The following is a 21133-nucleotide window of genomic DNA, read 5'->3' on the forward strand; positions in this document are numbered from 1 at the left end:
TTTGTTTGTCCGATGTTAAATAAAAAAGAAGAGTAATAATTGATTCAGCTTTTAGCAAATGTTACATGCCTGGTGCAATTAATGAATGAATGGAAAATAAAGATCTTTTGTGGAGGGTGTAGTCAAACTAAACTGCGCAAAGTGCAGGCCAAAGCAGTCCATTTTAACCGGAAACGGTGAAATAAATGAAGACTACTGTTTCTGAAAACAGGACGCACTTAGAGTGACCATCATAAATATGATAAGTAGACTCTTAAAAAATAGTACCGCAGAGCACATAGATAGATGCTCGTGGGCAATTCCACAGAAAAGGGGGAAAAGGTGGCAGAATTTTAAAATAATCTTTTTCTCACAATTTTGGTATCAATAGAAAGGTAATTATCTGAAGTGTATGGAAATAACAAAAATATGCAACAAAAGCAAAATTAAAGGTTCTGAGGCTTCAAATCAGGTTATTATGACCATGTTCTTACGAGTAACTTTTTTTATACAACTTAAGAATGGCTTGTTTGATACTTACATTGTCGCATTTTTCAAATATTCTCTCTAAAATATGCTTTTCAGAACTCTCTAGAAGAGTTATATAGAAAAAAATTGCACTTTAACTGCAAAACTTAATTTTTAGGGATTTTTTCATATAAGGCATTTTTGTAATTCTACGTCCGACACCAAATTGGATGAAAGTTTATATTATGTAAAACTGAGTGGAGATTTTTACAAAATATTTTGTCTGCAAATAAACATTTTAAATGCAATTAAAAATAATCATTTAAATTAAATTTCAAAAAACTAGTTATGCTTAAATAAATGGTCAGAAAAATTTCTACGTCCGACACCAATATTTTCCTAACTAAAACTAGGTTTATAAGTATACGAAAATTCCCGGTTAAATTAAATAATTCACACATGCTATTCATGCCTGATTATGTATTTATATTTATATTTTACATAACATGAATTTAAAGAACATATACACAATATTTTGACTGGGGAAAATATATGAAGATAAGAAATGAGTCTCATATGTTTATCAATAGCGATTAAACTAGTTATGTATAAAATTATGAATATTTAAGAAGCATTAGGGTTCTCAGTTCAAAAATAACACTCCTCCCTTCCCCAGTTTTCACTTAAAAACTCTCAAGTATTTTTGGTGAACTCACAACAACCCCTGTTTGTGCCTAGAAATGCTCAGTTTCGTTTTCAGCAATTTGTAACCAACATCCAAATTTCTTATTATTTGTTAATAAGTTAGATTTTTCTTCTTTAAAATTCTACAAATCAATCTTCATTTCTTTTCACCCTATAGATTGAGTTTTTTGTTGTTCACATAAGGATTGTAAAAAAAAAAAGAAAAAAACCCTTGACAAAATGCGTTTAATCTCTCTTGTTCTCGTCATAGTATTTTCCTTATTTTATGAGTGAAGACTTAAAATACAAATTTCCTGGAATAGTATACAGATATTGATACATTAGGGGTGTCCATCTCCCTCAAAGCAATGAGATCCCCCTGCCCCCCCCCCCCAAATCCCTGAAGAACACCCAGAAGAATAATATTTTGTCAGAAAAACAAAGAAATGTCTTGAAAAACATTCCTTGTAAACAAGTTCTATGACATAACTTGGGCCATGACCCCCCCCCCCTCCCTACATTCTTTTTGCATAAAATTTTTAGTTTCAAATTATTTCAATTTTCACAAAATTATTTGATTTTTCACAAAAAATGGAGCCCTGGGAAAAATTCTGCACAGACCCCTGTTATGCATATTTTCCCCTTTTTTATGCTTTAAAATACCATAATATATAATTCCATGCACAAATTAAGAGTTAAACAGCTTTTTAAGATGTTTATTTCATGTCGGATGTTGTCTGCTTTGCACATTCTACGTCCGACACCAACTATTCTACGTCCGACACCAAGGGAAAAAAAATTGTGCTATTTATCCGTGAATTAATTTGGTGAAAAACAAAAAATTATTCATATTTCAGCTTTACTTTTCAACATTCAAGTAGTCAAAAAATCTAAAAACAGTTCATTGAGCTGAAACTTGGGTTTTTTCAACGTACGTCAATTTTCAGTTCCCCTTTCATCTACGTCCGACACCATGAGGTTTTTTATTTTTAATATTTATAGTTTGAATTTTTTTCAGAAATTCTATAAGTTTTTATATTGTTCCTACATATATAGGTATTGAGAAAAAAAATTGGCTCAGTTCATCCATTTTAACTCTGAAAAATGTGAACCTTTATTGGTAAATTTCGTGCAAATTCTACGTCCGACACCGTGGAATTGCCCTCGTGTCTTTGTTAGCTCCGAAAAGTGAAGGTAAAAATCATTTTTGGAAGAACCGCTTGATGTCATTTTGTAAATCTGTTACAGAGTTGCGTGTGAATAAGAGTATTTTAAGACAATCAATGGGTATAGGAAGAAACAAAAGATAGATCGCTGCAACAGATATTCTTGGAAGCTCCACGAAAAAGCATAAATTCTGGCTGGAACTTTTTTTCTTCCACTCTGGATGATGAAACGTATTGTTCCATGGACTTAACTTTAGTTCGAGGAAACCAATTCTACAATGAACGATTGCAGTCTGAAGCAGTGACAATTATTATCCAGTAGACAAAGTTGAGAACCGAGCGGCTGGTTGGAGTGGCTGTGTCAAAGAATCGAGATGTATCAAAGCCTTTCATTAAGTTAGAAAACAAAAAAAAAAAAAGAAAAGAAAGAAAGAAGGCCAACTAATAACATAACTTGAAGAATGCGTGACAAAATGGGGAATCAACGAAAAGAAAGATCAGAGACCAATTATGTTATTCTCCGATCTCACGACCGCTTATTATACGAAATTGTGCTTTATCAACTGAAGGCTGCCGAAGGAGAATCCTACGAAATCGCCTCAGTGGATTTCCGATCCATTTTAACCAGTGGTACACAACTTAGGGCCTGCAGGCCATTTGCGGCCCGCGAAGCTGATTCGTGTGTCCCGTTGTTGCGTTCAATGTCAGGAATCGAAAAATATGCTCAAGCTCCTTCTGAAACAACCAATCGTTAGGGGTACCCCATTTGGAGAGGTCACTGTAACATTCCAAAAATTATCATCATTCGGCAAAATGTGGAGTTCTAGTCGACAAAATTATCATCATTCAGCGAAAATTGGAGTTCTATTGGGCAAAATTATCATCATTCGGCAAAATGTGGAGTTCTAGTCGACAAAATTATCATCATTCAGCGAAAATTGGAGTTCTATTGGGCAAAATTATCAACATTCGGCAAAATTTGGAATCCCACTCGGAAAATTGAGAAGTTCCTTCCTTCCAAAAAAGTGAAAAAAATAGAAAATGAATATCAGATATAAATGAAAGAAATCTTAATTTTAAGTCTAGAAATTGTAATATTAAATTTGAGGATGCATTTACTATTTTGAATACTTCAGTTTGTGCTGATTGAAAATATCTGATACATATCAAAATATCCGATACGTATGAAAATATCGGATAATTTCGATATTTTCGAACCCTGGTTGGCACTCAGCTTCAATGGGATGACATATGCCTCCAGCTCAGTTATCGTCCATTCCAGAGCGAATTACAAGGACAAAACTGCAGTCTCTGGGTGGTATAACTGGGCTATCGGTATATTGCATGTACAGTCGAGCCCGCCTTATGGAATATCGGATAATAGAATATCCCGCTTAGTGTAACAAAATTCCCATGTACTACACCGTTGATGTGTGTAATTTTTATCCCGGATAATAGAATATCCCGCTTATTAGAATAATTTTTCCTGGCAAATTGCCTATTCTATTAAGCGGGCTTAACTGTACTTAGAAACAAGTTTTAGTACGCTAACAGAAAGTGTATAATTTCTTTTATTTCTAACTATTCTATTTTTTTTCCTTTTCAAGTTTTAAGCTTTTACAGGCACACCTAGAGTTCAATTAAAGAAGTCACGCCTTAAAGAGTAGCAATCGGAACAAGAGACTGAGAAGTTTTTTTTTTTTTTTCCATGCCTTGATCATCGAACCTCGAACGCTTGTTCTTGAAACTGAGTTGTTTACATAAAAACTCGATAAACCTCGGAGCTCTGATAGATAAATTTTGATGTTCAGATTTATATAAATTGCGAAATTTTTATTTAGATGATACTGAAAAAAAAGGAAAGCAGCCTGCAAAACTAAATAAATAAATAAATAAAAATAAATAATAAATAAATATATGACAAAGTTTTATTTATATTTACGCGAGGCCAAGTAGTTTGTAGGGCAAAGCCGTGTTGGATCATATTATCTCCGGTTGTACGCAATCGGATACATGAATTTAAAAAAAAATCGTCAAAAAAAAAAATTACTCAGTACAAAAATTATTTTAAACTAGTGAAATCTGTGTTACACATTCTAATTTCTTTATCGTAATTGGACACTTAAGATAATTTTTTTCGATGATCATTCTTAATCCAAAATTTCAGATCCCAACTTGCTAAAAACTGGTCTTTCTCATGGTGTACAACGTCACTTTCTAATTTGAGTTTTTAACAGAAAAGAGTTTTATTTTACTTAGGCAAGTCTCAAACTTGACAATAAGCTTTTTTAAAACGTTCATGCACAGGTTTTATTTTTGTGTGTTTTGCTTTTAGTACATTATTGAAGTTATTTAACTTGTGAACTCGCGAGTTATTTAGCTCGTGAAATAGCTAAAGTTATTGCTTCTGAAGAGGGGGGGGAATGCCAATGAGCGATGTTTTTTTTTTCTTCAAATAAGTCTAATTTTAATGCAAAATTTTATTTGTTAATTTGAGGGTCTGATGATAAAAGTCTGACGGGAAAAAGCGAAACAAAAAGTTTCTTATGCTACAAAAAACATATTTGATTTTGTATAAAGTTTTGTAGTTGATAGGCGTGATGTGACAAAACTGAAAAGTGTAAAACTAGTTTCAAAATGTTTTGCGTCTAAGTGTCTTAAGTAACGCCAATCAACCCGTAAAGCTCAAATTGTGAAAATAGAAAAAAAAAAAAAAAAAAAAAAAAATCCCTAAACTTCTTTCACAAGTTTGTACTTTATTAAGTTCGATTGTCCTGTTTTAAGGATTAATTAGCCTGCTTCTTATTTGGAAGCTTATGTAGAAATTTGTTTTTGATTTAATAATGGTGCTTAATATCTTTTCTCATTATATGAATGTGTGCTCGTATTTTATCATTTCGAACATTTCAGAATTTCATTTGGTTGATTAAGTATTTACGCCCTCCCAAAGATTTATGTTCGGGGTGTCCCTGTTTGAACCGTGCATTTTAATCATTTGCAATGCATGTATCTTTTACTCCTATTTGTACAAAATATGACCAATAAATGTTTCTCAATTAATCATTATCTTGTTTTCTTTCAGATCACATACATTGGCTAATTCTTCCCTATATGATGTCTTCAATCGTGGGTTCCTATCCTATTCACCACTCTTTTGATGTGCTTTACCTTCCCTTAAAGTTAGTACCTCTGTTTGTGACACTCGCTGTTAAGTGACACCTCGCTGAACCGATCGTACCGCCTTCGATTAATCGAGAATTCAGAGATTTAAAATTAGGGGAATGTGGGGCAAATGAAATATATAAGATAACTTGCCTTTTTCGAAATGTACAAACTGGAGGTTTATTTTGAAAATTTCAGAAAAAAAAAAGAAAGAGCAATGTATTTTATTATAAAACTTGCTTTGAATTTTTTTTTTATTTTTTGGCAGAGTTTTTTCATAGGGTAAATTGAAAAATGCATTTTTTTTTCTTATAAAATATTTTCTATTTGTTTGTTAAAAATATGTGTGATCAAATGAATGATAAAATAAAGAATAAATGAATCACTGAACAGGTAATGAAACAAGAATAAAATAATTAATTAAAAATATAAGTGAGTGATTATAATAGTGATGGAATAAGAAAAAAAAGTGAATGAATGAAAAAAAAATAGTGAACTATTGAAAGAAGGAATAAATGAATTAAGATTTCCATACGTAAGTGATTGACTTTAATTATTGAATAAGTAAATGATTTTTTTTCACTTTGCCCGTTCCACTCTGCACCGCAGCACCGCATGTATATTTAAAATAAAAATAAAGTTCAGTAATAAATAAATGCTGCATCGAATGTTTGTGAGTCACAATTAATATTTAAAATTTTAATAACAAGAACTTTATCATTTTATTATAACAAAAATAATTTTTGACTGAAAACAATTGACTTCCGATTAATTTTTACAAATGGGTATCAATTTTTGAAACTTGCATATATTATTATATGCTTTAATCTTCAGAGATAAATTTTTCCTGACCGGAGTAGTCTACATGTGTTTCTACATTGTTAAAAATTACCAAATGGGTGGCACTAAACGTGGAGTAAATATTTCACTCTGCCCCGCTGTTTTTTTTTTTTTGCCCCACATTCTCATATTTGAAATCTTGTTTACGTATGAACGTAAAAACTTAGATCCTTATTTAAACATGTAGATTTCCAAAGTAACGACTAAATGTGATTTTACAATAGCGATACTATTATAATAAACAAGAATATTTTTCAATAAATCTCATCCAGTCAGAAAATGCTATGCAAATTTAATAAAACATAATAGTATAAAATTTAATTCGTATTGTGTTATTTATAATAGTTAACTTTTGATTTTGTTCTTTAGTTTTTATAAAAAATATGTATTTAAAAATAGTACTAATTAAAGTAACACTTGACTTTTAAAATTCGATCCCTTTTAAATTTAATAGCACTTTTTACTGATGATTTTGAAAAAAAAAAAAATCAATGTTTCACTTCTTTGTCACACACCTTTGTTGAATGTTACACACCTCATCTTCTCCTTAGTCGCAAAGTGTCACGCTTCACTGTATCCCCCCCCCCCTTAGAAACGTGTCATGTTATTTTTCATAAACATATTCTTTTAAAGAAAAAGCGCGATGTCACACTTCATGTCAATTTCATGAGCCACCTTCCCCCTCAGTGCGTGACATCATTTGTGGACAGCCCCTTTTCACGGATAAATTCGGTGCGTGCAACAGGAATGGCTGCCTATAGTAACCCTGAAAAGATGTTTACTCTCCCTTCCAAAAAACTCACAAAGTCGATTTGATTAAACAAGGTTCCGGTTAAAACAGTTTCGAATAATCAAGGTACTACTGTACAACGTAAAACATTGTTAAAGACCATGCGAGTTCCGTACTGTAGAGCAGCAAAAAATATCTTTAGCATTATCAGTTTTTGTTAAATGTTGGTTCTAACTGTACAACGAAAAATAATTATTAAAGGCCATACTCGTACCGTATTGTAGAGCAGCAAAAAAATGTCTTTAGCATTATCAGTTTTTGTTAAATTTTTATTCTACTGTTCAGCGTAAAACATTATTAAAGGCCATGCTAGTTCCGTGCTCTAGAGCAGCAAAAAATATCTTCAGCATTATCAGTTGTTAAATCTTGGTTCTAACTGTACAACGTAAATCATTATTTAAAGGCCATACTAGTACCGTAGTGTAGAACAGCAAAAAATATCTTTAGCATTATCAGTTTTTGTTAAATTTTGGTTCTACTGTACAACGTAAAACATTATTAAAGGCCATGCTAGTTCCGTAGTGTAAGGCAGAAAAGAAAAAAAATAACAATTCAGCATTATCAGTTTGTGTTGAATGTTGGAAATAAAACTAACCTTTTTCGCAGGACTCGCCAACTAACCCCTGTTTTTCAATAAAAGTCATTTTTAAATTTGAAAACTCTAAAATCTAGCCCCTCCTTCCCCCCGGGCAATTTTCCCCCCTGCTTTTAAAAAGTAATTTCAATTAATAACTTGACCCATAATCTTTTTACCTTCACCTGCTGCGCTATTATGTTTCCTTTCAATTATTTTATAGAAACCCAAATCTTCACATTTAATGGCCATAAATCGTTTCCGGCAGGAGTAATAACCCCGAGAAAAATCAGTTTTTATTTTTAAATGTTCTTTTTTTTTTCCACTGAATGCTAAAAAAATACCCTATTTTTTAAAACGATAGAATGCGAGTAGATTCATAACACTGTTGGTTCAGATGTTTCATTTTTTTCTTTGCTTTTGTGATGAAAATTAGTGATGTGTTTTGAGGTTTGGTAAATTTTAGTTTTCATAAATAGGGCCGTTATTCGAGCGATTAAACATTGCCTTAATATTTTTTATAAAAATTTGCACTGTCAGCTTATTATGTTACTTACATTAAGAACTACGCGCTACAGGGGACTTCACATACTGACACTTCGAGTAAAGTTATCTTATTCAGATCTTATCATGGAATAATAATGAGTATTCCTTACTGTATGGATCTTAAAAGGAAACAGATATTCTTAGGTATACTACCAGTTCACGTAAATTTACATATGGGAACAAGACCCTGCCGATGGGCAGCCTTGCTCCCAATAATCAGGTTTTTCTGTTATTTTTTGTTACAAGTATTACGTTTTTACTTTCAAATGTTTGATATCATGATATTTTCTTTTTTTCTTTTGAGCGGGGTGACATGCATGGAAATTAAATTAGTTTGAGAAAATACACATTTATAGGTACTATATCAATTTAAGTACTGTTAAGATAAAGACAGAGATTGAAAAAAAAATCGGATCGCCAAAATCTAAATTTACAACTTTCAATAATTTTCAAGAGGAATGTTTTCTGTTAACTTAAAATTGTTATTGACACTTTTATTTATAACTTAATAACTCATCAACTTATTAACTTAGAACGAAAAGTCTCCTATACTATCCGGAACACTCTAGTCAAAATGCGTGACTTGCGAGTGAAACTTTTTCTCACATAAACCACAAATTTCACTAAAAAAAAGCTTAAAATGTTTAAAGTTCAAATTATTTCATTTACTATTCAAAGCATCAAGTGTTGTAAAAATAATAATATTTGATGAAACTAATGATATATTTGATTAAACAAAATGATAATACTAAAAAAAGTTTCTCCTCTTCTTGTTGAGAGTATTTTGATCACATTGCGAGTTTTGGAGGGTTAAAATAATCGTATTTAAAAAAGTAGGTACCTCAAATAGCCATAAATTTGGCGGTGGGCTGTTTCGGGCAGAGTTGGATATCCACAACCTCATAGCACCAGTTGCTTCAAAGTTTGGGGAGAGTGGCGACCGGGTGACGAATAATACTGATGTTTTTAGTAGCATTGATATTTTTAGTAGCCAAAGAAGTGTCTACTGCAAATGTTATAGGGGAAGTATGTTTCGGCCAGAGTTGGATAACCACAACTTTATAGCACCAGTTGTTAAATCTGGGAAGACTGGTGAACGGGCGACAAATGCTACTAATATTTTTAGTCGCCATCTTTTTTATATAGTTGCCAAGTGGCGAGTGACGACAGCTAATCTCGATCTTTATGTTAAGAGTATTTTATTTGTGCATTTATCTGCCGTTGTTAAATGATGTGGCACTAATACAAAGTGTTAAATGTTTTATTAGTTTTGTCTTCCAAGATCTGTATTTTTTGACCTCACAGTGTTTCTTGAAGAGTTTTATGTAATCTATAGAAAGAAAGCATTGTTCGCTATTAACATATTAAAGTATTTAGTAAAATATTAGCAAAAATGAGAAAAAGCTCTGCAGTACAACCTCGTTAATCCGGACCAGACACATTCCGGATTATCAAAAATCCGGATAATTCCGGGAATAAGCAAAGCAAATCCGTAAATAACCAGATTTACCGTTCATTACGACTAAAAACCATGTTTTGTTACAAAACTACATAGAATTGTTTAAAAGACGCTAAAAAATACCGAAACTATTCTTTACATAATTTTTTTACAAAGATTTGGTCCACTGTCAACACTGGACCCTAGTTCAAGCATATATGTCGTTGGACTATAGCAAGATCAATAAACCGATTTATCATTAAAATTCAGCTGCAGTGGTGTTTACCAGAACTTACTGTACAATTTGTGCAGGAGCTGTTCATTTAATCAAAATAAAAAGCGAAAGATTGGCTTTCTTTTGTTGTGTTTTTGCTATCATAAATAAAATTATTTCATGTAAACATAATTTCTATTTGTTTCGGATAATTCGAAGACCCGGATAAGCGAAAACCGGATAAATGATTTTCTACTGTACTCACAGAGTATAAGGATTCATTGCGTTTTAAACTTACGTTTTTCTTATTTATTTTTCTAAGAAACGTCTTTCCAGTGTATCCCTCGTTAAGGCCCATTCTTTATTTACTTATTTAATACTAGCAAGACCCGCACGGCGATGTCCGTGCTAAGAAGTTAAAGGAAGTTCGTTGAACAAAAAAGATCCACGCTTCCCCCCTCCCCCCGTCCTATTTCTGATGTGAAATGATCATTTTTCTTCAACTAAAATGCGTACACACCTTTTCAAAAGACCTATTAAAGTCTCTTTTGAATTTAAAACTATTCGCCAAAACACATAAAAATATTAACAGTAGCTTTAAAACTCAAAATAATCCTTCAACTACATAGTTCATCGCTTAACGTGCCAAGTAACCACGCTACCGTAACCCTGCCCTGCCCTTTAACGAGTGAAGCATTTTCCCCCCTGCAATTTAAAATGTTTCGCCAAATAAACGCATGCTATGATAAAAACGTTACAAAGAACAATCACAATTAAATAATACGTCAAATCAGGTTACTTAGATAAGTAACTATCTTCAAATATAAGAACAAAAACAAACGTTGAAGAAATAAGGAAAACAAAACCCAATAGAAAAATTCTACAAAATCAAATTATGTACCTGAACATTGAAAAAAAAAGCATTCAAACCGATTGCAGGTAGCCATGGCTGACCACAACAGCGTAGCATGGGCTTGGTTCCTCGCAGCTATCGACACCGTCGGCCAGTGCCCTCTCTAAGAGTTAACTTACCCCGCCATCTATTAGGAATTCATAGAACTAAAAAATTAATTAAACATTTAATTTGTGTTTCAATAAATTGACTATGCAACACAAAAAGAATTTCTCAATTCGAACCATTAGTTCTGAGATTAGGGTGTTCAAACAAACAAACTCTTTAGCTTTATATTATTAGTTAATTAATAATAAAAATAAGACAATGATACGTATATTTTTTTTACAAAACATTTAAACATCGTTTAGGACTTACTCTGAAAAATATCCTCGAGATTTGTCTCATATCTGACTCGAACCCACGCCCACTGGATCGCGATGCCCGCATCTTCAGGTCGACCCACCATGACTACGCATACCCCGCGTTCCAAGCATTTTATATTATAATTAAATTTTCCAGTTTTCATAATATTTTTCAATGCTGTTCCACTCTTATTAGTCATAGCGTGATGTTATATAGCCTTCCTTAAGGAATGGACTATTCAACACAAAAAGAATTTTCCAATTCGAACCAGTAGTTCCTGAAATTAGCGCGTTCAAACAAACAAACTCTACTATACTCTCTCTAATATTAATACTTAAAGTTTCAATAAATTTTTCTTTAGCTTTTGCGAAAGATTCTCAAAAAAAATTTTCTGTGTCTGTTGAAAATGGATTGTTTTAGTTTAAGGGCTGTCCAATGTCCATAAATGATTTGACACTTTTTAAAAACATTTTGACCCCTGACTTTGATGCATTTGTGTCCACCTGGGGAGGGGGGGGGTATTATGGCGCAGACTGGCGCCATTAAAATTTTTAGGGTTTTGTTTGAGGGGAATTTTTTTTTTTAGGGGGAGGGGCTTTGGGGATGGGTCGTTGTGATATTTAGGAAAGCCTGCGTCTTGCTGTTAGATGGGGGACCTGTTCTGTCGTGGACCCTATGGCAGGTCTTAATTGACTCCTTTGGGGGTCAATTAAGACCTGCCCCCCTTTTTGGGAAGCACTGTTCTACCTCATTCATTCCAGGAAGTCGGATGTTAGAGTCAAAGAGTAGGAGACGGACTGATTTTGGGTTAAAGGAGTAGGAAAGAGTCGGATCGGAGCACATAGATACACATGAGTACGAAGCACATAGATACACTGTTTTAAAAATTCAGGAAACTTTTATGGTAAATATTACTGTGAAAATAGTGGGTCAAGTGCAAAAAAAATTTACAGTAAATTGTACCGAAAATAATAAACGATTGCAGCGCCAATTGATACATTACGTGACTTACAGTGCAAAGCACATAACACCATATTTCCCCTCACGCAATATGTCCTAAACCGTATGGTGGGCAGCAAAACCCCCTGCAAATCCGATGGTCCCGAGATCAAACCTGTTGCTCGCATTTTGTATTTTTTTAACTCTTACAGTAAAATAGAATTTTACGATAAACGTTACTGGCAAAACATGAATGCCAGTGACTTTTACCGTAAAATTTCAGGATATTTTTTTTTAACAGTGCACTTCTAGCATTCTTAGCAAATCGGATAATACAGAGGACGGATAGTCACGAACCAGATAGCTGAGAGATTACTTTACGTCATAAAAACATATTATAGTTGTAGAACAATTAACTTCTCATCTTCTGAAAACTATTGTAACGGATCCGGCGAGACTTCCAACTTTCTTGAAAGGACGACACAGTTCTTGATTAAAAACACAGAGAATTTATTTACACTATGTACAGGAAAGAGCGTCAACAACTGCTAAATTAATCATCAGCAATTAAACAAATATCACTCAACACCGTAAACTCAACGGTTACACACGTATTTACTTCCAAATACGAAAACAACACAGCGAAATGCCTCGCAATGAACAGAGCTAATACACTCTCAGTACAAATTCTCAATCAAAACTAACACTTTATCACGCGGGACGCTTTTATAAACATCGAAAGAAATCTCTCAAATATTCCACAAGATTTCAAACGCTTCTGGAAAATAGTAGACCGTTATCAAATTTTATCAATGAACAAAAAAGAAATAGGGAATCGTATACTTTAGCAGAATGTATAGGGGTTGTATGTTCATTACGGGAAACTATTTACAGGTTACGTTACTACAATAATTACTATTTACAGAATTTGTAACACTATAGTGTGGGTGTTAAAATTTGAAGCATATTACTGCCGCGGCCAGGTGAAGGACAGTATCTGCTTTTTTTTTTTTTTTTGAATTTTTGTCATCTATTGTACGTTAGGTGTAAACATGCTTATTTGGTCTCTTCGCTAAAACGAAAACGCAAAAAACGAGTCTAATGGGGTTGTTTCCTTCAGTCAAAAGTACTATCAATTTCAGCAGCTAAAAGTAGAATAAGCAAAAAAAAAAAAAAAAAAAAATTAATTTGAATTTTGATATCTTGAATTCAAATTAAGTTTTTTGCAATCACGAGTTTGTGTATGTAGGCGTGTGTGTTTGTGTCTGTGTGCTGGTATGAGTGATGAGTGTGTGGATATGTGTGTCTGTGTGCAGGCATCAGTGTGGGGGTATGTCTGTGCAAGTGTGTGTATGTATGCGTGTGTGTGTAGGATATGGACGCAACCTGGAGACAGTTTTCGCTATAGGAGCAGCATCAGGAGGGGCCAGCCGGTCGACGGTGATGCTGCAAAGAGAGGCAGTGGGAAAATAAATCATTGGACATCAAAACCGTCAAGTGAGAACAATAAGCAATCGTGAGTGCTCAAAGAAAAAAATAATAATAATAACATGGAGCGAGAAAAACTTCCATTTTCCCAACACTTAATTTTTAATTAAATTTTTAAAATGTCCGATTGTGAAAATAAGGCGTGGTCTTTTGAAGTCGCAAATGATGTACTTTGGCTCATCTGTCTCCGGCGTTTCCACGTTATGATAATCAAGAAGCGAATTAAATATTGCACTCCACGCTTGCAGTCAACCATAGCGTTGCCAACACATGTGAGTAAAGAAGCGAATTAAATATTGTGATCTGCGAATGGCATTTCATCATTTGTGATGTCATCGGCAGAAGCGTAAACATTGAAAGAGCACCGATTAAAATATATATATTTTTTATTTTAAACTTAGTCGAATTATTTAAAAAATGGTCAGATCCTAAGTTTTTAAGCATGCTCTTTCAGAAGAAAAAATATTTTTAAAATTTTGGAAACCACCCCATTCCAACATTTTCCTATATTGTTGAATCCAAAACGCGTTTCTAAAAAATATCTCAAACATATTTCTGCAGATACTTCCGTTTATCTGCTCACAGCAGGTGAGTTCTTGAATATATATGCGGAAATTAAACTACGAAATTCTAATGCATATCTCTCCTTTATCTCTTTCAATGTAAAAACCCAATTATGGAGGAAAGTATATTTTGAAAAGCATATACAATATTAATCACGTGTTCCATTTGCTGTAATTTCTCTCCGTAAAATATGAGAAAATTCATTTTTTCCGATTTTTTACATATTTTTTATTTTTTTGTTACTAGATCTAAATCCAAAAACTAAAACATGTCGGAAGTAGTTAATATGCTGCTTTATTTGCATAAGAAAATTGAGTTGAAATTGGAAAACATTAAAAATATTCCGAAAGACGATCCCTATATACTAAGATTTCTCTGGCTTGTGCCTTTTGTGTATTCTGATGTTTATGAAACTCCTTACAATGCAATGCATCTAAAACATTTTATGAGCTCGAGAAAAATATTAAAATTATTCCATCTAGGCCGTGAGAATGTTTTTAATGTATGCGCGCGTTTATAATTCGAATTTCGTGAAACAGTTCCATTATTACCTTTTAGTCAAATAAAATTTATTCCAGTTGAAAGATTTTATGCAAAATGAAGTCGGTTTTCTGCGAGACATGTATCTAATCGAGTTCAATTTTGGCATTGACGTTAAGAGGATTCAGACGTATACTCAGTCTGCTCTTTCGTGAGCTAACAACAATTGTTTGTATGCCATCGCAGACTTTCAGTTACTTATTTTCATTCATGTTATTTTTTAATGTTAAATATGTCTTTCGTAAACACTTTTTTTTTTTTTTGCATAAGGACAGGAACTACCATTTTTTGGTGCTTAAGAAAGCTTTTTCTATGCAAAAATCTGTTCCTTTAGGACCTGACTCACGTGCGTCCAAAAATTGCGATTTTCCGTTTATTAGTACATTGTATGTCGAAGCCTATTCTGCATTGAGGCATGTGAACGTAACTTTTCAAAAAAAAAAAAAACTTTTCATTTTTTTCCCGGTGTTAAGGGGGTCCGGGACACATTTTGAAAAATTTTTTATTACGTACTTTAGAGTTTTGAATTTTTTTGAACTGATTCATCATTTATTTAATAAGCAAAATCATAACATAAATATGAAAAAAAATTATTTTTTTATTTAAATTTAATTAGTTTTTTTCAAAAAAATGGGGTTGCTTTAAATTGCTATAACTCAAAATATTGTTGGTCAATTTTCAATTTTTTTTTCAAAAAAGTATGCACAAATATCTAAGCTTTAATTTTTATTCGGCGATTTTAAAAATATTGATTCAATAAAAAATAAAAAATATTTGAAGAAAAATTTCAAAAAATCCGAAGATAATTTTTTTTTTAAAAAATCATAATTTTTGCAGTAAACATTTTTTTCAAATTCGCCGAATAAAAATTAAAGTAAATTGCTTGAAAAAGATATGCTCTAAGTTTCATTACTTTATCTCTATCGGTTTCTGACTTATAAGAGTTTGAATGTAAGAAATCGGGAAAAATTGCATCATGGAGAAAAACGCGTTTAAAGTTTTAAAGTTATGTACACATTCGTTAGATGCATGCAACAAAAATAACTATAACTTTCGTTCTATTTAAGGTAGAAACAAGATTCAAACGTCCTCTTAAGCAGAAAAAAACGAAGCAATTTTTCAAATTATAAAAAAACAATTGCAAAATTTGATGATTTTTGTGTCCCGGACCCCCTTAATAAAGCTCGCCAAACATCCTTTGCATGCGCCAGAAAAAAGTTTTTCCTCTCTCCTATAAAATTATCATAATGTGACTTACTTTCTTCTGACTCTGAGGCACAGAAATATCTGAGCAAGTTTTGAGAAAATTATCTTAGCTTTGAACATTTGACGAGTTTTCAAAATTAATCGCTAAATTAGACAAAGAGTGCTTATCTACTTTTCAAATATTACCAAAATCAATATTGCTGAAATTGAAAAATGTTTTTTATTAAGCCAAAACGGATTAGAAGTACCATTAAAATGAATAAAACTCAGCCAATTAGTTAAATTAAACCATTAAAATATAAAATATTTAGCCCAATAAAATAAAACAAGAATTATAAGCAAGATAAAAAGTTTCATTGCCTTGTGAAATTTAAGTGTGTGATGAGCAAAAATGGCAATAGCTGTTTCAGCAACAGAAAATATTTTCGCCAATTTGGCATGCTCCATGTTGTGATAATTCCCTCCATTAATTCAATTACTTTTTTTAGCCTACTTTCCCAGTAAAAGTCAGAAAAAGAAAAAAAAAATCATGAAAAAAGGCTTAATGCATCTTAAAAATATCGCAAAAAACAAAAAAAAGTCAAAAATAAATAAAATAATTAAATAAATATTGAAAAATTAAAAATTGGAAAGTAGGGTATTGAGATGGGAAAAAATGTCTGTCGGTCTGTCTGTCCCCCCCCCCCTAATAACTTTTGAATGAATAGTCCGATTCGTACAAACTTTTTTTTGTTCGAAAGATCTCGGCGAGGACACCTCATTCCCATATTTCACTTTTTGATTTGAACTATTTTTTATTCAATTTTGAACAGTTCAAAAAAACTTAACATTATCGCTTACGGGGAAATTCTAGGCAATTCCGAACTGTGAGGCGAATTTGCTTCAAACAAACTTTGTAGGAAAAAGCTTTTGATGAAAAACTTGTATGTAAAATATCTTTTTGATTTGAACAATTTTCCGTTCAATTTTGAACAGTTCAAATCCCTTAACATTAGCGCCTGCGGGGAAACTGAAAGTCAATGTAGATTCCGTACTTGAAGGCGGATTTTTTTCAAACAAATTTTGTTGGAAATAGCTCTTGACGCCAAACTCCAGACTTCGACTCCGAGAATTTAGGGGCCCTTGACTCCGACTCCGACTCCTATGCCCGACAATTAATCGGACTCCGACTCCCCAGCTTGACTCTGACTTCGTAGCTTTGGCAAAAATTTATACACCGAGGACAAATGACTGACTCCGATTCTTAGATATTCAACTCCGACTCCATTACCCCAAAATGAGATTGACTCCGACTCCACAGCTATGGTTTTGACTGTGAAATAATTATTGTTGATCTGACTTGTTTTTATTTTTACGCTAAAGTTTTAATTTAGGTATTCAGTTTTCGGCGAATAAACTCGAAGTCATTTATGTTTCTACATAAAGATATGCGCAGACGTTTTTTGTTTTTTTTTTTTTTTTTTTTTTTTTGGACAATGAAAATTATTTCTTTAAGTTGACATTTTATTGTTTTTATTTATTTCGGTAAGTGCATTAGATCATTAAAAAAAATTTTTTTTTGGCAGCAGGGGAAAAAGAAACTATTTTTTTTTTTTTTTTTTGATATGATGTATTTATTTTATTTTGCTTATTAATTTTAAATATTATTTTTTCGTTTTGAAAGCTGTTAAAGATTTTTTTTAATGTGGAAAAAGTGTATTAGCTGCTTTGTTTAAACGTTGCTGCTATTTTTTTAAGCATTTATTTTTTTTAGATAAGTGAGGAATATATTTTATTCCTAGAAATCAGCTTAAAGTATTTTAAAAATATGTTTGAAAAAATTTGCGATTTTAGCTATTTTTGAGAATATTGATCAGGTACTAGAAAGTAGTATGGGTATACGGGAAAGTAGGCTCGTCTAGTTCTAGACAGAACTTCTTGTTTAAATCTGTATTAGTTTGTTCCTCCTACAACATTTTTTTCTTTTTTAGAATGAAAGTATGCTGGTTGGAAACTTTGATATCCTCGTCCCTTGATGTTGCCGTTTCGTAATGATGTTACTCCCATCATTGGCTAGCGTGCATCAATAAAACTGCCACGTAAGTAGTACCTCCATCTTTTCATTTTGGTCTGTACCACTCTTGCGGGACAATAATTTAAAAATGATTTCAAAAAAATTAAATGTGTAATTGCTGTTTGAAAGCAATGTTTAAATGTGCAATTAATTCCGGGTGGCCCAGCAGGTAATGTTTGAAACAAATGAAAAAATAAAACCAAACAAGAGACATGAGAAGAATTTAATGACGTATATTGAAAGAACATATTGGGCTATTAGCGATATAGAGTTTCGAAGTGAACGCCATCTTTAACAAGGACAGCAGTTAGGCGGTTCTGGAATCCAACCATTACTCGTGAGTAGGCCTCACTGTCAATCGTCTCGACAGCAGTTGTAATGACGGTTTTCAGTTCTGTAAGGTTCGTAGGACTTGTCTGCCACTCTTTGCTCTTCAAATAATCCCATAGGTAGTAATCGCAGGGGTTCAGATCTGGTGGATATGGGGGCCATTTGATACCACCTTGGAAGTGCAATGGGTAATCTAACCCAATGATTGGATCGCTAAAATGCTCATAGAGCATCTCGAAAACATCCGCGGTACAATGTGGCCTTGCTCCATCCTGCATAAACCAATGACCTTGGACCAAGTAATTACCATTAAAGCCCCGTCCGCCATTTTGTGTCGTTCCGCAACTTTCTCCCTATCTCAACAGTAGAAAAATGCAGAGTTTCGCTCATTGAAAAGTATCTTTTTATCAACGAATGTTTGCAGATTTTTGATCGTAACTTATGTAACTGATAATATACATACAAAAATGTTGAATTTTACCTTAGTAAAATATTTTTTTTATTATTAAACCGAATATTAGTAAAAAGGTGTTTTGAAGAAATTTTCGACTATTTTTAAGAGTAATTTCTTTTTTTCCCCCATATAGACCTTCTGAGTTAAATTACTTGAAGTGTTTTAAATATGCGTTTTATTATTAGAAAGTTGGTGTAGTAGAACCAGGGGCGGATGCAGAAAAATCTCCCGGAGGGGACCCGGGAAATTGAATAGCACCTCCTCCTTCCCCCTGCCACATACGGTGTTTCATAACAAAGTTTTCATTACTTTATTTTAAAATGTCTTTTTTTTTAATTTTTTTAGGATCCCTTAAGCTAATGATCCACTTCTAAGAACATACATATTATGTACCAATATACTTTGAATGTGGACGTAAAACATCTTTAACGTTTCAAGCCAATTAAATAGTAAACCATAATAATGTTACCGAAATGCTATACAATTAGCGGTTTTAATTTTAGGAACAATGTCATAATGATTATAACACGAGGGCAAGGTTATTCAATAAAAAAATATACCCATACCTCATTTGAGGTTTTAATATTATTTTATAGTATTTTAACTATAAAATATTATTTAATTAAGAAAATCATAGCTATTAAACATATAAGTTTTACTGAAAAATTCAGGACAATTTCTGTGTGGATTTCGAAGCAGTTGCTGATTGTTCTTGAAGCCATGATACAGTTGAGACAACATATTCATATTACATACCGCCTTCATTAATATCATGGTTTTCTCAAGAAACTACGATATGATTTCTTTCATTTTGCATTTTTTATAAGCTGAAAAAGAAAAAGCTATTGTTTCGCAAATAGCTTCCTGGATCAAAATAATTCTTTTAGGCACACCTGCACATTTTTTGAAGAATGTTATTTATTGATTCCATCAAAGAAAAATTAATGGACGAATCGCGATATTACGTTCCCTTGAATTCAAAACCAGCGAGTTAAATGTATAAATGTATTCTGCCACTCTAGGACTCCAGTATGACTTCTTTAGCAAACAAAAATGCTATTATTCAAAATATGCTCTATGTGTGTTTTGTGTTCTGTTTAATTAACTATATAAAAAAACGCTATGGAGAAGACAATTAAAAAATTGCGAATAAAATATTTAAATAAATTCATCCTTTTGGGGGGCACGGGCCTCCCCCCCCCCCTTAAATCCACTACTGAGTAGAACTGTAGTGAGCTAAATTAATTGTGTCATAAATTATTTGTGGGCAACAGTTTGAACTTATTCATGCAAAGCAGTATCATTTATATTACTAATGTATGTAGTTTTCTTTCTTTTTTTTTTTTTTTTTACTAACACTTTCTTGTTTCTCATGACGATTTTACATTAAAAAATGCCTTTCATTTAAACCTGATTTTTAAGGATACTACTAGTTCTTAAAAATTCAACGAGCTGATAATAAAATGTAACCAGTTTTAAATCAATATTTAAAAAAAATAATAATAATTAAAATATTTGATACCAATAGGAATTCAAATAAAAGAGTGCAGATTACATCTGTGACGAACTGTTATAAATAGTAATAATGAATTTGTAAATTAACAGATACTGGGATAAATCATATATATATATGTATTTTTTTTTTATTAAAAAAGTTTTCACATCAAAATAAAAATTAAACGAAAACAGATTTTTTCCGGGCAAAAAAAAAAAAAAAAAAATCTTCACGTAATTATATAACTTGGCTTGAGTTACATGTTACTGTAATCTCAAAGAAGCTTAATTTTTTTAATGAATATTTTCATACTTTTAATATCTTAATTTTTACGCGCAAAATAGATAAATAATTAACTTGGCAACACACTGAAACTCATGGCTATGACACAATTAAAAGCAAAACGACGTGTTCTTAAAATAATTTTGCTACAGTTATTAAGACATTTTGAAACTAACTAAACAATAGAAAATTTACATTAAAAATAAATAAAATAACTAGTATATTTAAAGTTTGGCGGTTTTGTTATCTTAAACTCAGAAAAATCAGTTTTGAAAACAGGGCAAATATTTTACTACTGCTAGCAATTTATTAGGTGCCGTTACATAGTTGAGCTTTACAATATTTGAAGGAACTATTTATGATTATTTTGGTGAATGTCCTTATTATCCCATGAAAATTAACAAACCATCAGACAGTTTCATGAAAAGTAAAAAATATTACAATTTTAACAAGAGTTTCATAAAGTATCTGAAATTGCGCAGCAGTATTGATGAAAACATTTAAAATATATAAATAATCTTTCAATGTACTTCGATATAGTAATTTTGAACTGTTAGAACATTTTAATGCACTACACCAAGGCATCTTCACATTAAAGATAGCGCTTGAGGAAAAATACGAATAGCAAAGAGAAAATATCTAGTATTCCGCACAGTGAAATCA

General features: G+C 32.2%; 1 protein-coding gene across 1 annotated transcript in view; it reads left to right on the forward strand.

Annotated features, from left to right (window-relative positions):
- LOC129224763 (hypoxia-inducible factor 1-alpha-like) overlaps positions 1-21133 on the forward strand; it is a 389541-nt gene that overhangs the window by 255563 nt on the left and 112845 nt on the right. The window contains exons 4-5 of the mRNA XM_054859311.1: positions 5380-5476; positions 17827-17934. The gene's annotated coding sequence lies outside the window, so the exon portion shown is untranslated. The remainder of the gene's footprint in view (positions 1-5379; positions 5477-17826; positions 17935-21133) is intronic.

The sequence above is a fragment of the Uloborus diversus genome, chromosome 6 (genome assembly GCF_026930045.1).
Source record: "Uloborus diversus isolate 005 chromosome 6, Udiv.v.3.1, whole genome shotgun sequence".
NCBI classification, from domain to species: Eukaryota; Metazoa; Arthropoda; class Arachnida; order Araneae; family Uloboridae; genus Uloborus; species Uloborus diversus.